The following is a 21,463-nucleotide window of genomic DNA, read 5'->3' as shown; positions in this document are numbered from 1 at the left end:
TTAGTTTTCTGAACGTTGAGCTTTAAGCCAACTTTTTCACTCTCCTCTTTCACTTTCATCAAGAGGCTCTTTAGTTCTTCACTTTCTGCCATAAGGTTGGTGTCATCTGCATATCTGAGGTTATTGATATTTCTCCTGGCAATCTTGATTCCACCTTGTGTTTCTTCCAGCCCAGTGTTTCTCATGATATACTCTGCATATAAGTTAAATAAGCAGGGTGACAATATACAGCCTTGACGTACTCCTTTTCCTATTTGGAACCAGTCTGCTGTTCCATGTCCAGTTCTAACTGGTGCTTCCTGACCTGCATACAGGTTTCTCAAGAGACAGGTCAGGTGGTCTGATATTCCCATCTCTTTCAGAATTTTCCACAGTTTATTGTGATCCACACAGTCAAGGTCTTTGGCATAGTCAATAAAGCAGAAATAGATATTTTTCTGGAACTCTCTTGCTTTTTCGATGATCCAGCAGATGTTGGCAATTTGATCTCTGGTTCCTCTGCCTTTTCTAAAACCAGCTTGAACATCTGGAAGTTCACGGTTCACGTATTGCTGAAGCCTGGCTTGGAGAATTTTGAGCATTACTTTACTAGCGTGTGAGATGAGTGCAATTGTGCTGTAGTTTGAGCATTCTTTGGCATTGCCTTTCTTTGGGATTGGAATGAAAACTGACCTTTTCCAGTCCTGTGGCTACTACTGAGTTTTCCAGATTTGCTGGCATATTGAGTGCAGCACTTTCACAGCATCATCTTTCAGGATTTGAAATAGCTCAACTGGAATTCCATCACCTCCACTGGCTTTGTTCGTAATGATGCTTCCTAAGGCCCACTTGACTTCACATTCCAGGATGTCTGGCTCTAGGTGAGTGATCACACCATCGTGATTATCTGGGTCGTGAAGATCTTTTTTGTATGGTTCTTCTGTGTATTCTTGCCACCTCTTCTTAATATCTTCTGCTTCTGTTAGGTCCATACCATTCCTGTCCTTTATCGAGCCCATCTTTGCATGAAATGTTCCCTTGGTATCTCTAATTTTCTTGAAGAGATCTCTAGTCTTTCCCATTCTGTTGTTTTCCTCTATTTCTTTGCATTGATCGTTAAGAAAGGCTTTCTTATCTCTCCTTGCTATTCTTTAGAACTCTGCATTCAGATGGGAATACCTTTCCTTTTCTCCTTTGCTTTTTGCTTCTCTTCTTTTCCCAGCTATTTGTAAGGCCTCCTCAGACAGCCATTTTGCCTTTTTGCATTTCTTTTCCATGGGGATGGTCTTGATCCCTGTCTCCTGTACAATGTCACGAACCTCTGTCCATAGTTCATCAGGCACTCTGTCTATCAGATCTAGTCCCTTAAAATCTATTTGTCACTTCCACTGTATAATCATAAGGGATTTGATTTAGGTCATACCTGAATGGTCTAGTGGTTTTCCATACTTTCTTCAATTTAAGTCTGAATTTGGCAATGAGCAGTTCATGATCTGAGCCACAGTCTGCTCCCGGTCTTGTTTTTGCTGACTGTATAGAGCTTCTCCATCTTTGGCTGCAAAGAATATAATCAATCTGATTTCAATGTTGACCCTCTGGTGATGTCCATGTGTAGAGTCTTCTCTTGTGTTGTTGGAAGAGGGTGTTTGCTATGACCAGTCCGTTCTCTTGGCAAAACTCTACTAGCCTTTGCCCTGCTTCATTCTGTACTCCAAGGGCAAATTTGCCTGTTACGCCAGGTGTTTCCTGACTTCCTACTTTTGCATTCCAGTCCCCTATAATGAAAAGGACATCTTTTTGGAATACAATTACTGAACCATTAATATGATTTCTAGAGAAGGGCAGATGGAAACTTTCACTTCTGAACTTACAGTTGACCTTGCGAATCTGTGTGTAACTCCCTGTCCTTGGTTCCTCTGCATCCAAAGATTCACAGACAGTACAGCACTGTAGCATTTACTACTGAAAAACATTCAAGTGTAAGTGGACCTGTGTAGTTTAAACCTGTGTTGTTCAAGAGTCAACTGTTCATTTGTAAAATAATTGTACCTTTGTATCTTCACACTATTTACAACCTTTTTCTTTTTGATAATGCTCATATAAAACTTTTATAAAAATGGTTTAAGAAACATTAAAAAAAAATTCTACAATATTAATATAAAGAAGAAAAGCTCACAAGCAGAAAATGATTTCTTGATTTGTTATTAGTTGATACAGAAAGATATATGAATACATAATTCCTCCCTGTGCTATTTTCTGCTCACTCACAAACTTCAAGGGTGAAATCTCTGCTCCAGTCACCAGTCCCACATTTCCATGGAGCCAGACATATTGGAACAAGAGCTGCCTGAGCTGATGCTTCATGAATTCATCCATTGATTTATTGATAGATTCTTTGGTTGAATCAAAAGATATTTAATTCAGAGAAGCTCTATTAGACCTAAACCCTCCCCTTAAGGACTTCATAGAATATGATATTTAAATATGAAGTCCTTAAGGGGAGGGTTTAGGTCTAATTTAAACTTCATATTCAATTTATATCTCGATAAAATAGAAGGCATAGGAAAACACACAAGATGAGTGGGGAAAATTAACAATTGTTCTAATTTTCCAAAACACATAAGAAACCACGGTATGTTGTGATTATACTACAGTTGCTGCTGCTGCTGCTAAGTCGCTTCAGTCGTGTCCGACTCTGTGTGACCCCATAGATGATAGCCCACCAGGCTCCCCCGTCCATGGGATTCTCCAGGCAAGAACAATGGAGTGGGTTGCCATTTCCTTCTCCAATGCATGAAAGTGAAAAGTGAAAGTGAAGTCGCTCAGTCGTGTCCGACCCTTAGCAACCCCATGGACTGCAGCCTACCAGGCTCCTCCGTCCATGGGATTCTCCAGGCAAGAGTACTGGAGTGGGGTGCCACTGCCTTCTCGGATACTACAGTTGAGGTATGGTTAAAATTCTAACATAGGAGTAAGAGGAAACGTTGATCGATCAATTCTGGTTAGAAGGTGAGAATCCAGGAAGGTGGGGTGACATCTGAGCTGGGCCTGAAAGGATTTGAAGTAGTTGATCAGGGTAATCAGTGGAGTTGGGAGTAGGAACCAGGGCCCAAGTTGGGCCCGTCAAAGCTTGAGGGCCAAAAGAGTGAGCTGCCCTTAGAAAACCCAAGTGATGTGCCAGGAGGACCGGAGCAGAGCGGGGAGGTAGGTCCAGACTCTAAATCGCTGTGTGTGCCAGGGCTGTTCAGCTATCCCAAGGGCTACGGGGAGTCGCAGAGGCTTCAAGAAGAGCGAAATGACTGTATCTTTGCCCTCATTAGAGGGAGAGCAGAGAGAATAGTGCAGGGAAACCAGATGGAAAGAGCCTGAAAGCCACTGCAGGAGTCAAGGGCAGTGTGTCTGAGGGTGGAGAGACTGGACTGGGTGGCCCAGCATGGACTGTGAGAACTGAGGGGGCTGGCAGATGGGGGCCACTATTTCTAAAGTCAGCATTTCCATGGCTTACTGGAAAGATAATCAACAATTTAGCCCTGATATGAGAGCTCCAGCTCGAAGCTGCAGATATTTTTCACTGTCCATGGAAGATAAACTCAAGGTAACCCAAAGTGTTGCTATTTACGTTTCTAAGTTCAAACTTTATCTTCCTGTTGGAATCCACTCTTAACATATAGCGTTGGCATCCTCCAGTGTTAGAGCTCAGGGTCCATCATTATGGAAGGAAACAGGAACATGACACTAAGGTTGGAAGATTATATAGAACTACCCAACCAAGCCTGCGGCAGAGATGAAACAAAAGGTGGAAACTTGGTGTGTTAGGTGAGGTCTGAAATCTTGCAGTTTGTATTCTGTGCAAAACATGTAAATAATAAATACTGCTTTGTCTTAAAAATTATAGGGTATTTGCTGCTTTACTTAATGAACTACATGCTCAAAGCTATTTAGCTCACCTTTGTGTTTTTCATGCTATTTAAACTCTCCACTACCTAAGACGGTCGATTCTCCACAAGGAAAAATCTGGGCCAATGAAGGTGGGCCAGCTTTTAACAACTACCATGAACAATAACGTTCTTACAGAGGTGTCAGCAAAGAATTATTTCAAGCAGCCTCTTGCCAAAAACAAAAGGTCAGACAAGCTTTCCATAACGTTTCTTTATCTTATCTAAGATACCAAGTCCCCTTCTGGAACTGTGGGAATTTACAAACGGTGATTTTGTAGTGGGGACTGGTTTACCAGCTTTCCTAGGTTGGACCAGGGCCAGGAGTTGGAATTCTAGTTGTTATATTGGATCAAATCACACAGCTCTAGGTAAGTAACTATTTTTTGACGAAAGTTACTTTTAATATTTCCTTTGTCTTTTATGCTTGGAGCGCTCATCTCTTCAGCATTGTATCTGCATTGAATTATAGAGGGGCTAAGGGAAGGGATGTTGCCTATTTTGTTTAGCAATGAATCTATCCCAAGTGCTTAGATACTCAGGCCTGCCCCATTAGGTACTTTGCCTGCTACATAGAGTTTTCTCTGTGAATATTTGCTGAGTGCTCAGTGACTGGTTCACATCTGACCCTCCACAGACCCTGACTCAGGCCTTGTTAAGCACTCTTATATTATCTCAATTATCAATCCACTGATTCTGTTTTCTCTATTTTTATTTGGATAAAAAAGTGAGTCAACTAATTTAGTGTTCAACTCTCTAGTTTTAATATTTAAAGGAACCTCATGAAATTTATCTTTTACGTTATTCTTTTTAGCATATAAGATCTGATATGAACTTAAACCAATTGGCTAAAGTGAAATCTCTTTAGCAAGCTCAAATTGCTAAATGATATGCTTCACCAACCCCCAGGCCAATAATCCTCCTTCCTCCTCTCTTCCCTGTCTGTTCATGGTGCCTGCCGCCAGTACTCCCAGTAAGCCAGACACCTGACCATCACAGGCGCCTCCTTCACCAAGTACCCTTCTTGCCTGCCCTCGTTCAGGGACTTTGCATCTGTTCCATTTTCTATCTCACCCTGTCCCCCATCCTGGGATGCTACAGCAGCCGAGCCTCGGGGCTTCTCTTCCCTACATACCCATTTTCCCTCACTTGACCACCATAAACCTACATCATTCTTCTACTTTAAAAATCCCTTCTTCAGTTTTTCTGGCACCTCCATGGGATAAATGAAGGTCCTTCATTTCCAGCCCCCATTGATCCCTCCGACTGTATCTCCATCACTTGTCATACCTCACCTCTGGCTCCAGAACTTGTGGTTTCCAAGCATATCACGTTGTTTCACGACCCTTTGCCTAATCCTGCTGTTTCCTCTACGTGGAACTGTCTAGCCACACATTTTTATCTGCCTGGCTGACTCTTACTTCAGGACTTCATTTGGGATGGGTCCAGGAATGTTCCCTGAGGTCCCATTACACCAGAGGTTTCTATGCTGCACTTCCATTCCTCTAAGACTCTCCATTAGCCCCAGGACTCCCATCTTATTCAGACCAGTCCCTCCACCAAAATTACTGCCTATTTTCTTTCTCAAATAGAAATTCTTTTAACTCAACAGATAGCTTCTCTTCCTCTCTGCACAGAGCTTTGGGACAACCCAGAAACTCAAACTTTCCACTTGGCAGTTACACCAATAGGAATGGGCTACAGTCACTATTTTGCTTAGTATTAGTGATGGGAAGAGATGTATTTTGAGAAACAGACCTTCTGGCATTTCTGGTTCCTTAAAAGAGCTTTCTCAAACAAAAGGCAGTGATATGATCCCAAGATGATCATGGTGAGGATGCAGTGATCTAAAGACAGGGGTGGTGTTAGCATAGAATGAGGGGTCAAGTATGTACTAGAATTGTGCATCATCTTGGACATACAGCATGTTACTGCATTTTATTTGGTGACACGCTAAGAATATAATAATGCCAAGTGAACCTCCATCACTATTATTATTACTATTATGAAGCTATAACATCTGGAGTACTTGTAGGCTAGGCCTGTGTTAAATCCTGTACATTAAAAAAAAATTTCTTATAACATGATAAGGTAGATCTTATATTCCTCATTTTACAAATGAGACTTGTAAGTTGCTCCATCATCTAATCATCAGCTAATTAGTGCAAGAGCCTGGATTCAGAACCAGGTCTGACATCAAAGCCTATGGTCTTCAACCACTAGGTTATTTGCTTTTAAAGCAGAGCTTCTTACAAATAGCAAAATAACATGCTTTGCTTGACCCAACTGGTGGCTCAGCGATATCACCAGGAAGTAGGAAGGATAATTCTAGAAGTTTCATACCACATTTCGCATAGAAATGAAGCAATGCACTCAGTAACAACACACTGGCTGCCCTGACCTCTAGGACCGAAATGCTGCACAGCTCAAAGGACTGGGATCACCCACAGCCCCCAATCCTAGGGGTCCTCAGACAAATGAGACACTGAGCTTTTGCAAGCAGTTCACTGCATTTTTAGCTTCTATAGATACAAAGTCATTTATTGTCCAAATACAACAAAACTGGCCTGTATCTGAAGATCATTCATATAACAGTTGCTCTGATGCCACTATTCGTCATTAGAGTATCAGGGTGTGCTAAGCTCTTACTCAAGTAAGGGTATCACTCTCAGATGGAGCCCAACCATCAGCTCCTCAATTTAGAGGCAGATTATGCTGAACAAAGGGCAAACCACGAGAATGGTTCAGTTTATAGCTTATGTGTGACCCATTCAACTGAACGCATCTCACATGACATCCTGAAGGCAAAAAGGCACTGCAGTAATAATGCAGCCATTAATAAGCCTGTCAGACAAAATTGATTACAGCTCAACTCCCAGGACCATAATCCATTATTATTGTTGTTTTACTAAGGTCCTTCAGCTCAGTTGCAGCAAATGAATAAAAAGGAAAAAAAAGACAATAGAATTAATAGTCTGGCAGCATTTCTTGGCGATTGTAATTGCCAAAATGTCCCCCAACAAAAATTTGTTGCAGATGAGCTCAAATAATAGAAACTATTAAGACTCATATAATATCATATAACATACGCAGGCTTATAAAGACAATCTGCTTCTTACAGAAGGGCACACATTTTTTACTTAACACAAACTAAGATTACTGACTGCATTGCTGCTAATAGAATAGAACAAACCTCATTTCCATTATTGACCATTTCTAAAGTCTTTAGCTTCTCTTTCAATAGATTCTAACAAGATTCCAGGAATCTCTGAAATGCTTCTCTCCACCTTTTGGAAAGGTATGTTTGGGAGTGGGGAGCAACTTAGTGAAGACTGAAAATATCATTAGAAAAATAGTTTTATGACATATCATGCTTTTAGGATCTAAAGAGTCAAAAATTTTGGGGAAGAATCCAATGACATGGGTAGATAACCTCTTCAAATGGAGTCAACATTCAAAAGATAGAAGAGGAGGGCCAGTTCCTACACAAGCAACATTTCTAATCATCTTGTCTTTCCGAGAACCTATTTTATAATGACTTTTCTGAATGTACAACTATCTGATTCCTAAGAACACCTTTTATGAAGTGCAGCTTTTTTTTTTTTTCACAGACAATTAAAATCTACAGAAAAATGCTTGTCACTCTATAGGAAAATATTTCTCATGCCTAATTAAGAGAATTCTTAGGGAGGATAAATATGACGTTCATATACATAAATATTTAGGATCCTTGAGAGCCTGTAATAGGAACATCTGGGCATTTTGATGCTGATGCTGCATAATAAGAAATTTCATTTGTAGTGAAATTATTAGAGGAAAAATAATTTAAAGTGACCTCTAGTGTGCTAACTAGGCAGCAAATTTGCTGTGCATTATGAGGAAAACATTCACTGTCACCATTAACCGCACTAGGACAAACGAGGAAAAAGTGGGCTAGGGCCTCCGCCCTGTCACTCCCAGAGGCCGGCCAGCAAGCATGGCAGCTATGATCCTCACCGGGTAGATTCTTGGTGGCAGTTTTTGTTTTGAGTAGGGGAGGAACTGATAGTTAAAGAATGGCTTGGGAATGACTGGACATTTAGAGATCTGTTCTTTCCCAGATAGTTTTATGTTTTAGATAGTTCTTAAAGGGAAAATACAGGGGTTACTTACTCAAGGTACTTAATAGGTATGATTTTTTTTTAAAGTATTTGCCTTTCTGCTCCTTTATGCTGCCAACTATCAGGGACCTGCATTTTATACTGGAATGTATTTTTAGGGCAGATGGGGAAAAAGGGCCAAGTTTCAGATGTCTCTTTTCTCTATTTCTTTCCTTCACTGTAAGGTTTTCTTTATGCAGCTTTCAGTCTTAGGTTTCCATAACCTCCTAATGCAAAACAGGCTAAGAAGAGCCATGAATGTAACAAACCACATGTTGCCTTGCTTTCCTTTTTTTTTTTTTTTTTGAGGAGGAAAAATTCAGCTTACAAAAAAAGAGTATGCAAATTTACCAGTTCACCAAAATTAAAGATGTTTTAAAGGTTTCTTAAACTCAGTCTTGGCCATCTTGTAATATTTTAAAATATAAATTAAAACATATGATTGTGATAAACTCTGATTCTACTTAGAAGTGAAAAGAAGATGCTAAGACCATGGATAATAGTTTACAAAATTAATTTTGACTTATAGGGCAATCTGAATATTTTCACCTCAGCCAAAGATAAGTGACACACACACACACAAAATTAACTACAAGGATTTCATTGTGAAATGGACACTAGTGCTTTCTAAACCCTGGAAACTTGCATAAATTATTCAAAAATTTTATGGCTCAATTCAGCTGTCAAAGAGAAGAGCCTTGTGACAACACCTCACACCTGTTACTTATCTAGAACAGTCTTGGGCTTAGTGACTCCCACCTGGATGAGCATGCCCAGACGTTCCTCACACTCATTTTACACAAGGGGATGGATTCTTTGCCATGCTGGGTAGTAAAGAAATTAAGACACACACTAAAATCCCTGGAATTCTCCCAAATGGACTATCACAATACAGATCTTAACTAACATAACCATGGAAAAGAGCACAGACCTTACAAAATCATGAGACGTTCCATTTAGAGCTCGTCCATGGAAGGCAATGGCACCCCACTCCAGTACTCTTGCCTGGAAAATCCCATGGATGGAGGAGCCTGGTAGGCGACAGTCCATGGGGTCGCTAAGAGTCAGACACGACTGAGCGACTTCACTTTCACTTTTCCCTTTCATGCACTGGAGAAGGAAATGGCAACCCACTCCAGTATTCTTGCCTAGAGAATCCCGGGGACGACGGAGCCTGGTGGGCTGCCGTCTATGGGGTCGCACAGAGTCGGACACGACTGAAGCGACTTAGCAGCAGCAGCCATGGAACATGAACACAAAACACAGTGAAGGGCCACAGACTTCAATATCTGTTGTAAGGAAAGCACCATCCAAGCCGCACCCACCCCCCAATAGTAACAAATTATGAAAGCTGGTTTTTCTTCTAGGTCTTACCGTCATAGGAAACGCAAATGTCCCAAATAAATTCTCATCAGAATATTCCCTGCCTCTGGGGTAATTCCCAGCTGTGAAAATCTTTATCCCCACACCTTCTTCCTTCCCTAACTCAATTCGCATGATAAAGGGACGAAGCCTAGGTTAAGTGTGAGGTTCCTACAGCCTCCAAAGTCCCTCCCTGTGGTCCTCCCATTGTCAAGCTGCATGCAATTCAAAAAGGGGTCTTGGTTATTTAATTAAATGACAAAAGGGATTCTTGGGGAAAAGAGGTTTGAGACAAACATTTAGTTTAAATTTTGCATCTGTGGCAAAAACAAACAAAACCCCATTTCCTCACAAAAATCATACACGAATTTTAGAAGTTCTAAAATCTGCTGATGGTTTTTAAAAAAGGGAAATGAGAGGGGAAGAAAAGTGGGGTCCAAGGGAAAAAATAACAAGGGTGCTGAAAAAGCAGGGGATGTTAGAAGCTAAAGGCAGTTTTCTGAAAACAGAGCCGGAGAAAGCTCAGGAGTGCGTCTCCTGGACAGGAGTCCTGGGAGTGGAGCCAGGAAAGGAAACCTCTTGTTCAGGGAAATCTGGTGGGCAGAGTACAGGGAACTATTAGCTATATAATTCAAGGGTCTTGAAAAGAGAATGTTCTGATGATGAACAAAACTGTATTTGCCTCCAAAATGGGCACATCTGGGCAGAAAATCTGAATGGGGTCACCCTGGACAGATTCCACAGGTGGGCTCCTTCTTCTCCCTTGTGGCGGCACCCAAGTGTGCTAAATACATCAGGGAACTGGGTTGTGCAAACTGGGCTGAGTTGAAATAATGAGGTTTGTAACAGGACTATTTTGTAAGTAACAGAAACCAGGCTGATTTAAGGAGAAAAAGGGTGGGGAGTGATCATTCAACGGACTGAGACATAGGCCTGTGTCTCAGGCAACACGCAGCAGGACTGTAGCTGAGCTTCAGAAAATGACCACAGTTCAGAAAGACAGACACTCAGAAACTGAGACAGAATCCTTTCTTCCTCCAGTCTTCTGTCTGCTTCTTCCTGGTTTAACACTTTGTGCTTACCTTCCTGCAGACAGGGCTTTGTGGCTCCTCAGTCTGTGAGGTTAAAAAAATGGCCCCCTCCCAGGGCTGGGGTTGAAATCCAACATGACCGCCCACTCCTTGACCGTGTATCCACTCAGTCAGATGGATGAGGGCTTCTGTGTTTTACAGGCTATAGGCCAGTAATTCCCAGCGAAGGCGGAATTGTTTTGTTGGGCAGAGATACTCCGAAAGTGTCTATTAAATGAATTTTAAAAATTCTAGTTGTACAATGGGGCAAGAACTTGCTCTTAGATATTATGGATGGGCATTGTCCCTAATAACAGTTAGCTAAGAGCAACTGACGCTGCACTGGTTGTCAGTGTAAGAATCACTTACCCTGATTCCCTTCCAGCAGAGAGGGACTTATCCAGTGATCCAGTGGTTATGATTCTGCCTTTCAATGCAGCGGACTCAGGTTCAATTCCTGATTGGGAAACCAAGATCCCACATGCCTTGGGAAAACTAAACCTTCGAGCTGCCACAACTATTGAGTCCGCGTGCTCTAAACCTGTGCTCCACAGCAAGAGAAGCCCATGCACTGCAACAAAGACCCAGTACAGTCAAAAAGAAAGAATCACCTGGAAAGTCTAAAAACATATAGATGCCTGAACCACATCCCTATAGAGTTTAATTCAATAAGTCTGAGTTAAGGGCTTCCCTGGTGGCTCAGTGCTAAGGAGTCCTCCTGCCAATGCAGGAGACAAGGGTTCAATCCCTGGTCTAGAAAGATCCCACATGTCATGGAGCAACTAAGCCCTCGCACCACAACTGTTGAGCCTGGGAGCTGCAATTACTGAGCCCACATGCTGCAGAAGCCCAAGTGCCCTGGAGCTGTGCTCTGGAACAAGAGAAGCCACTGCAATCAGAAGCCCATGTGCACCAGAAGGAGAGAGTAGCCCCCGCTGGCTGCAACTAGAGAATGCCTGTGCAGCAAAGAAGACCCACCAAGGCCAAAAATAAATAAAATTTTAAAAAGAAGTCTGAGTTAGGAGCCAGAAATTTACACTTCATACAGTTTTCCTAGGTAATTGCAATTTCTAACTGGGTTTAGGAACCATGCATTGGTCTACAGACACAATTCACTTTGGTTACTAGCTCTCCTAAGACAGTGATAAATTTGTGCGAGGAGAAAGAGGAGCTACTTCAAGTTTTCATTGAGTAGCTGGTCAAAGCAAAATTCTACCCAGACACTCCAAGGTCTTCAATATTGCTTATGAAGCAGGCATGCTGATAAGTAAATCCCAGATCTCTTTTTTTTTTTTTTTAATAAATTTATTTATTTTAGTTGGGGGCTAATTACTTTACAATATTTCATGAAAAGTTCTAAAGGGATAGATGTCATTTTGGGGATCTGACCTATCTTGGTTAAGATATCTTGCTCAAGTGAAGATGAACTTTTCTTTTGTTACATTAGGTAAAACTATTCTTTGGATGTGGCTTTGTGGTGCTGGTTTTAATCCACAACACCTTTGAAAACATAGTTTTCAAAGTTTTCTCATGAATTGTTAGAATAGGCTTTTAAAAAAGCATCAAATGAGAACTGTAGAAATTAGAGCCTAACATTTAATACCCATTAATGGGTATTACCCATTAATACCTAACATTTAAACCCATTAAATTTAAATTAAACTGGGGGCCATGCAATGCTTAATTTTAATTATGCACAGTTTCTGTCATTTCAGCACATTTCCTCTGCAAAGGATGCTTCTGAGGCAAGTGCTACTCCCACTGATTTAAAGTAACAGCTGTCCTGCTGGGTAAGATTGCTGAAACTTGAAGGCTGCTGGGCATCAGCTGTCGCCCTGGGTTCTGAGTGTTCTTTAGCTTTCCAGAATGTGGACACAAAGCAAGCAAATGACATGTCATTTCAGGAGTCAGGGGATATTTACTGAAAATACTAAGAAGATCAAGGTGGGACTTCCCCTGGTCCAGTGGTTATGAATCTGCCTGCCAATGTAGGGGACACAGGTTTGATCCCTGTTCTGGGAAGATCCACATTCAGCGGAGCAACTACCGAAGCCCGTGCACCCAGAGCCCATGCTCTGCAACAAGAGAACCCACCACAATGAGAAGCATGCACAACTGCAGCTACAGAGTAGCCCTGCTTGCTGCAACTCGAGAAAGCCCAAGAACAGCAACAAAGATCCAGCACAGCCAGGGGAAAAGAAAAAAAGATCAAGGTGTGTGTAGACAAAGCAGAAAAAGAATAAATCACATGACTTTCATAGACATAAGCTGGGAAGTTGTTTGAACCAGAGGATAGAAAAGGCTTCTCCTAGCCACAACTTGCTGTTGTTCCAAAACGACAATGAACGATTCAATCTGTTCACAACTGTATCTTTTGCTCTTCTCTGTTATAGTATTAATATTTTCTTTTCCTTCTTACACCAGGTTTTTTCCTGTTTAGTCTTCTAATTTGTTTTATTGCATGGAAGATTTTTTTCCCCTCCAGTTATTATTAATATTATGGTAAGAAAGAATTCTTGTGGAGAAACTAACATCCAATCCCCATTACACCATCAATGAAGGCTGCATTGCACTGAGCAGACAGCAGAGCCTAAATGAAGTTGATGGACATTTCCAAAGCCAACACATCTGTGTTGACTTAATGCAGGGAAATAGAAGATGACCACGGCTAGTCAGGTGACAGATGACATAGAAGCTTATCACCAGGCTGAATCGAAGTATTGACAGGATTGATTTTTCCTCATTAGCCAGAGAACAAGATAAATACATATCTGAGGACACAGAATAGGATAGGATTACAACTCCTGTTCCTGTGTGATTTTTATCAGGATGTGAAATGCAATTACGTCAATCTTATTTGAATTAATCTATCAATTTGTCACTTTGGGGTTTTACAAAACTTAACTGTATAAATAAACAAAAGTGAAAATATATTTTAATGACAATTGAGAACACTACTTTTACATTTTTTCAAAAATCATGAAAAGATACTCATCCTCCCTTTGTAATGGTTAGAGCGGAAAATGAAAAGTATGAAGAAGTGGCTCTGCAGAGGAAGGAGGGGACAGGAAAAGGGGAAGAGGGTGGAATGTTTCTCCTAGAGTAAGTATTTTTATAAAGGATCCTCCACACTCATGCAGCTTAAGGGCACTAAGAACTTTATTATATGGCAATAATCTTAGCACAATGTACTTTCCTGTTAGAATCTCCTGTACCATGGACTTTTCTGGCTGAAAACTGAAGTATGCCTGAACATTATGTGTAATGTAATTCCCACAAATGAGCTACTGTTTGAGGGGAAAAAAAGGCAAGTGGTAATAAATCTGTAAATCCCTACTGCAGTTTTCAGGATAACCTTTATTGGTCTGGTCTCAACAGTTTTATACATGGGTATATAACATATACCAAATTAGAAATTCATCAACAGAATTCATTGATAAAGAACTGTTGCATAAATAGCTTTATTCTTTACAGTTTCGTTTATTACTTAGAGAGCTATATAAATAGCATTATTATTTAGTTGTTTGTTTAAAGGAAAAACAACATGGAGAGACATTTGGGTTAGGTCAAATGTGGGAAATAGCTCTCAACTATGTGACTTCAAACACAGATGTGCAGAAAGGTCCTGGACGTGGTGAGAATGAAAAGGCGAGATGCAGATGGATGGAGTGCACTCTCAGGGTCCTGGGGAGTGTGGTGTGGAGCTGCGCTCTGGGTATCAGACGGAGGGGCGGGCAGAGCTTGTCATGGTGGGCCTGCTTCTGCCAGTAACTGGCTGGAAGACCTTTACTCTCTGGGCCTCAGTTTCTCATCCACAAAATGGCAGATGATCTTTAAAGTCTTTTAGCTGTGAAATCCTCTAACTCTTTGATTTCTTCAGTTTAGGAAACCTAGGAACAGAGGTCGGCTGTATACACAGAGGCCGTTTTAACCAAAGGCTGTCTTCACATTTGTTGCCACACCCCAGGGTGGTGGAGCAGACTTGCTGTCCTGGGGAGGGCAGCAGCCAGACAGAGAAGCCCACGGGCACTGATGAGCCCGATCACCTGGGCGGCCACACAGACCCTCATCTCTCTGGGGTTTAGACAGTACAAAGCTTCCAATGAAAGTTCCCAGGCACGTACCCTGAATTCGCCCTCTCATCTGCAGCTCCTTGGTCTGAATGGAAAGTTCTATTCTGGGAAACCACCTGAGTTGCATGCAGGCTAACTTGAAGGAAAAGTTGGAAAACAAACTCAGACATAAAACAGAAACTCTCAAAGAACTGTTGAAAAGGGGAAATGAGATTCTTCCTCTAAAGCATCCTCCAAAATAAAGTTCTAAAAGAAGGACTGAAGAAGAATGTTGCCATAGCGCCTGTCACTGCCCTACAACCTTCTGTTCACTCTTCAGTCATGTGTGTGATGATGGGGTCTCTGTTGGGCTGGAAGACTTGTGTAGATGGAGAGCGAGACCGCCTTGCTCAGTGCTGCCTCCCAAAACCAGCCTCACACCTGTCACACCATCAGGACTGACAAAGGTTTGTTGAGTGACTTAATGCCAGAATGATGAGTACCATTCATTTCAGGAGAGTATCTGAGGTATGGAACATTTGGGATATTAAAATGTAAATTAAAAAATGATTACCATGGAGCCAATTTTTCTACTTTCTGTTCTACCAATGACCTTTACGAAGAAAAATTATGCATGCCATTTGGTCTGAAAGATAATCAAGATCACTTTTTAGTCAGAAACTTACCATTTTTCTTGAAAAAGTCTTTTGAGTTTCATTTGCATTTTACTCCTGGTACAATTAATCTTTTTGTTCTGAGTAAATCCCCCAAATTGATGCTATTTCTCAAAAATCTTCATTGAGATAGACAATTGGAAGGTCTGCTTCGTTGTCAAAAAGGAGCCTGGGTCCTAGTCTGTGTCATTTCTGAAGAGCCTGAAAAACTTTTATATACCTGCCTAGCAAGGACACTAACCTGCTCCATTCAGAGCACTAATAAAAAGTGTGATAAAAACGCCAAGCCTTGCTTATCTTGAAAGATTCTTCCTAGTTCAAAGGGTCAGTTTCACACCAGGGTCCCAAGTCTTATCAGCTGGCTCTTCAGAGCCCGCCATTGTAAAACAAAGAATTCCTCCAACTGGCATGACAATGGTACAATCCAGCAGACACTTCAAAAGGAGCAGGCCCTGCACGGAAGATGCCCTGAGCTTACCCCTCACTGTGATGTTTACACACAGGTTCCAATGGCTCATCCCACAGTACCGGACAGGCGGGATAGTCAAGGGCATCACACCCGCAGAGTAGTCAAGGACTGTGTTTGACCAGTAAAGCGGGGAAAACTTCAGTTTAAACACCATTTACTCCCAATACCGAGTTCTCAAAAGCCAGGGTCTCATTATTCTACTGGGGCGAGGAAGCTGCCAAGGGATGGCAGCTGTGGCCTCAGCACAGAATTAGAGAGAGAGAAGGAGAGAGAGAGAGAAAGAGAGACAGAAAGAGAAAGAAGTGTCTCTGCAGATAACCCAGGATCATCTGCAGGCATCCACATGAAATGTGCAGATGAGGATGAAAATAAGAATAAAATCCCATAATGGCTCTGCAGGATGCATAGAGAAAAGCCTTACAAGTATGAAGTTAACAGGAAAAAAAAAAAAAGTTTACTGAATTCCCTCTGAAGGTCTGACTTGTGATGGGGGCTGTGATCTGTTGGCCTTGTTTGTTTAACTTCACTGAAAATCAAACACCAACTTTCCCAAATCAAATTCCACAGGAAAATGGGTATGGAAATGATTGAAAACCTTACCTTTGAGGTTCCCCAGCCTTTCTTATAGCTGTGCATTAGAGACATGTATAAATAGTGTTATTTCAAAGAAATCCAGACACTTAGATACTGGAAGCAGGAGGCCTAATAAGGAACAGCTTGATTTTGTTGACATCAAACAGTAAGTTATAAGGTTTTCTTTATTTCTCAGAGCCTGTGCTTTATACATCCTAGGACATCAAGGATGTTTTAAAAACAAGCAAATAACCTCCCATTATTATAGGGAACCCTGTGTACTTTGCAGTGAGCCTGGTGGCCTTGCTAAAGACCACAGGACTGTGGAGTCCGGGTGGCCAAGATCTGAATCTGATCCTCCTTTGTCATCGCTCCACCCCTCACTAGGGCAACCTCTCCAGAGTTCTTTTCAGGTTCCTGTCTTTGCTTCAACTGGGTGGACAACTGTGCTGGACACTGGGCTACAAAGAGGAACAACAGCTGCTCTTTGCCCTGAAGCAACTCACTATCTATTCCTTGTATTTATATATATACACACACACACCGTCAATTCTTTCCTCATTTTTTAAGTCTCTCTTAAAGCTTAAGTATGTCTCTTTTTAAAAATTATAATATTATACAATAAGGGGCTTCCCTGCTGACTCAGTGGTGAAGAATTCACCTGCCAATGCAGGAGACATGGGTTCGATCCCTTGAAGATCCCACATGCCACAGAATGACTAAGCCCATGTCCCACAACTATTGAGCCTGTGCTCTAGAGCCCAGGAGCCACAGCTACTGAGCCCACATGCCCTAGAGCCTGTGCTCCTCAACAGGAGCCCGTGCATCACAAGGAAGAGTAGCCCCCACTCTCAGCAACTAAAGAAAAGCCCACACAGCAATGAAGACCCTGCACAGCTAAAATTAAATAAATAAAATTATTAACAAAAGTTATTACACAATAAAATGGATATAATTTCATTGTATATTAGGAAGAGGTTCAATTTAGCATACACAGGAGCCCGAAGACTATTCCAATATACATTTGTTGCCTTTAAAAATCCTTTGAGGTGTCTTCACTGCAATAAAACGGTCCAACAGTTGTATGGTATACCAATATATCCCCAAATCATGAAACATTAATGATCTACTAAAAGCAATTCGTTTCAGGTTGCAGCAACAGAAACTATGTCTTGTTTTGGGATTTCAGATCCTTTTATTTTCTGCATTTCATGTTTTCCTCTGTGTGTGCTGGCAAACTATTAAACCCCCTACCAGACATCTCTCTTATCTTATGGTTATTTGGGGGAAGAATGATCATCTTTTTTTTTTTTTCCTTTTCTGAATTTCTTGCCAGTGTTCTTATAAGAAGTAGATATCCAAATACAGCTTAATTTTTGTTATGAAAGAATGACTGCATGCAGACCAACAGAAATGCCTTGGGAAACTCGTGCGCTGATGAGCTAAAATTAAACCATTGTTAAATGAATAATAGATACTGAAACTGAAAGATCAACATTATCAAACTAAAATGGAAACAAAAGTTTCTTTGCCAATCCTGGCCTATTCCACTTTTCAAGTTTCTTTTTTAAAATTTCATTTCATGGAAAATATACAGTATATAGTTTAAAAATCAAACAATTCTAAAAGGCTTTTTTCTTTAATAGCTGTTGTCATGAAACATGTTTTTCTTCCTCTCTGAAAAGTTGTAGGACCTTTTACATTTCTAGCATTCAAAATTACCTGATGATGTCCTTCATATTGACTCTACTTTCCAACACTGCACAGGGTATTTGGTGGGTCTTTCAATCCAGAAATTCATGCCCTTCAGTTCGGGAAAATTTGTGGGATGATTTGTTTGACGATATTCTTCCTTCTGTTTTCTCTTCCTATTTAGATGTTGGCTCCCTGGACCTGATTTCCCATTTCCTCACCTTCTCTCTCATACTTTACATTTCTTAGTGTTTTAAAGTTTACATTCTAGGAGATTTTCTATTACTACAACTTTCAAGGCTTCTAGTGAATGGTTTTTCATTTCTTCTTTTTAATTTCCAAGAGCTGCTTTGTTTGCCCATGAAAGTTCCTTTTTTTGTAGCATTCTGTTCTTGTTTACTGGGTACACTAATTTCTCCTTTCTCAGACAACAGTAATTTTATATATATATATATATTGTCTCCCTGGGTAGTATCTATCTGCCCTCTCTATGTTCACTTCATATTAGATATTTCTTTGAATGTCTGATTGTCAGCTATCTGTTCATTTTTCAGATGAGAAACTAAAAAGCTGATTGGATGCTATCTACATTTGGGAGAATGAGGTCAAGGGAAGGAAGCTTTTTGACTCGGTCTTCACTCTGGACTAAGATAATACAAAGTCAAACTAGTTATCTCTAGTTTTGTTTTCATCTTTTGTCTCCTTTTGGCTAGCTGCATTCTCCAGAGAACACAGGAGACACCTGTGTCACCTTACAGGGTGACACCTGGCTAAATGATGTGGAAGGCAAGTTGAGGCACGTTATCTGATTCCTCTGGTCTGGTCAGGGACCCCTGTATGGTCAGGCCATCCAAAATGGCTGTCCCCTTGCTTTCTCTACAGACCCTGCTCCACCAGTATCTGCTTTAGCTACACCCTACTCACCTGATTGACCTTCCAACATACTTGTCCCTGACCCAGCTGGTGACTGTCCTTATCAAAGGGGCAGTAAGGGCTGTGCCCCTCTGCTAGTTTCCCTGGCAACCAGTGAGACAACCTGATGTCAATTCCCCGATAACTGGTAATTGTCCCTTCTCCCCAGTAGCGAAGGCAGCCGACAAGATCTGTCCACCGCCCACTACACACACTGGGGTCTTGTTTCCAATGTATAAGCTGCCACTGTCCACTAAATTACTGATGTTTCTGTTGCTGACTCCCAGCTCTTTGTTCAGTCTTGAAGCTGGGCAAGCATGAGCCTAGTGGGCCTGTGGGGTGCAGCTCAACAACCCTTTCCTCAATCATGCGTGATGCCTCATAGCTAGAGCCTCTGTTCTACTCTCACCCAAGGATAAACCTTTTTGAGCCTTTTGAGAGATCTACAGTACAACTCAGGCTGCATCTCAACTTTTTCTTCTTCTAGATTAGGATCTACCTACTTAGGTCCTCTAAGTCAGCCACCAATTACAGTCATCCCTTGGTGTCCGTGGGGGACTGGTTCCAGGACCCCCCACAGAACCAACATTAGAGGATGTTCAAGTCCCTCATCATCAGCCCTCTGTATGCGAGGATGCAAAACTCATGGATACGGAGGGTGATTGCAATCCTGCCTCCAAAATGTGTTATTTTCTTATTTTCCATTCTCATCTTCATGGGTTTTCTCCTTTTAAAAAGTAATTTATTTACTGTCATCTTAGTGAAATTCTGAAAGAGGATAAAGCTACATGTACATATTCAATTTGCCATCTTTAACCAGAGGTCCCTATTTCATTTTCCCCATGGGCTTATTTTTAAGGTCATCCTCAAATACCAGCCTCACTGTCTCCTCCCAGCTCAAGGTCACCTTGCAGCTCCTGAGGTCTGAGTTTAAGGCAAAGAATGGGAATTTCAGTTGATAAAAAACAAATGTATCATTAAATACTTAACTGAACACTTAACAAGAAGAGTGGGGACTTCAGTAGTCTGAAAGATGTTTTTCTCTACATAATAGATGGGTTTCTTTCTGTAAACCAGAAAGATAAGAATTTCTGGAGCATGAAGGGGAAACTAAAAGGTCTCAGGATGTCTCTTTTAGGTGTGAGTTTATAATTCTAAAAATAAGAGAATTAAAAACCCAGCCTAATTCAATGCCTTCATTCCATTATCAAGAAAGCTTACTATAAAATTTAGCTAAATTAAAAGCATCAAAAAATTTCAAGGGCAGGTATCTTATTTAACAATATAATTGCTTGCCTGCTAACAACAACAACTTTTTATACACCTGGCGATGTCTAATTTTTTTTCAACTCATGTGCCTTTCCCTAATAAGCACAAATAATAAATATACAATCTGCTGAAATCCATATGTTATGGATTTATTTTTTAATGAAGCAAAGTTATTTAAGTTCTGACAAAACAACAGCTGTCAAGTTAATTTAAAAATGTTAAAAAATAGCTCAGGGGTCCTTAATTTTTCTAAATTTGTCCTGCATCTGTCTTCTAACTTTAAAACAAAGGCACAACTGAATTCACTCATATAAAAGTTATAAGATGAATTTTAATCCCATTTTTATTTAAAACTGTACTGTATTCAATATTAGCATTTAGTTAAATGATCTTGAAACTTATTTGGCAATATCTACTTGTTGAAACAGGAAAAATACATCTTATATTTCTCAAAAAAACTTAGCAGTAATATCCCTACAGTCTTCCAATGGACTATAAATTGCACCTATTAACAAGATAATCTCGGCGCTTTGGTGCCTATGGCAGCTTTGCTACTCACTGATTGTGCTGCCTCTCTTTGCCTCTATTTCCTATTCTCTAAAATGGGAGCAGTAATAGCACCTACAGCATAATGGTGCTGATTGATGTAGGCAATAAAAATAATTCATGTTAAGTACCAGGCCTTCCATGAGATGCACCATGACATCATAATTGATAAACCTCTGCTTTATTTAGGAAAGTCAGTCAGACCTGAAATGTTGAAAAGAATGGTTACCTTATTTGTGTCTCATATATACAACCCTCAGAAGTAATCACTGTCATCTTTAATACTGAAAAAAATGTCTTCTACATGAACAATTCTTAAATAGCACTCAGGGAAATAAACTACTGCCTCCATTCTGGTTTATTGGTTTGTTTTTTTTTTTAGTTATATCATGTGGCATGAGGGCTCAAAGTTCCCTGACTAGGGATTGAACCCGTGCCCACTGCAGTGGAAACACAGAATCTGAACCACTGGACCACCAGGGAAGTCCCTCCACTGTGTTATCAATAGGCATTTTCTGAATATTTTAGCTCTAGTTTTAGACTTTTACCAAAGAGAAGGAATACTTCAGACTTGTGTGGCTTAATGTACCTGATCATCTCTGACCTTCTCTGCTCTTGGTAAGTGAATACTGATCAAAGCTGGTGATGGTACCAAAACAGCATTCTGACATTTAGTAAAATCGCCTATTCTTTTGATTAATCCACAGCTGGATGACCATTTACAAAACAGTGCTGTACAGAATTCTAGACCAGTGATGGGGTAGGTAAGAAAACACCTCTGAATTGGCTAA

General features: G+C 40.8%; 1 protein-coding gene and 1 long non-coding RNA gene across 2 annotated transcripts in view; one reads left to right on the top strand and one right to left on the bottom strand.

The window, feature by feature from the left end:
- PRICKLE1 (prickle planar cell polarity protein 1) overlaps positions 1-21,463 on the bottom strand; it is a 107,507-nt gene that overhangs the window by 26,595 nt on the left and 59,449 nt on the right. The window lies entirely within an intron of this gene.
- On the top strand, positions 10,905-15,717 carry LOC145546574 (uncharacterized). Its single transcript, XR_014083042.1, has 2 exons — positions 10,905-11,542; positions 12,201-15,717. It is a non-coding gene; the product is annotated as an uncharacterized LOC145546574 (long non-coding RNA).

Source organism: Giraffa tippelskirchi, chromosome 4 (assembly GCF_054371585.1).
Source record: "Giraffa tippelskirchi isolate mGirTip1 chromosome 4, T2T-mGirTip1v1.2.pri, whole genome shotgun sequence".
NCBI classification, from domain to species: domain Eukaryota; kingdom Metazoa; phylum Chordata; class Mammalia; order Artiodactyla; family Giraffidae; genus Giraffa; species Giraffa tippelskirchi.
The sequence above is the reverse complement of the archived record's forward strand: the minus strand, read 5'-3'. Positions and strand labels throughout refer to the sequence as shown.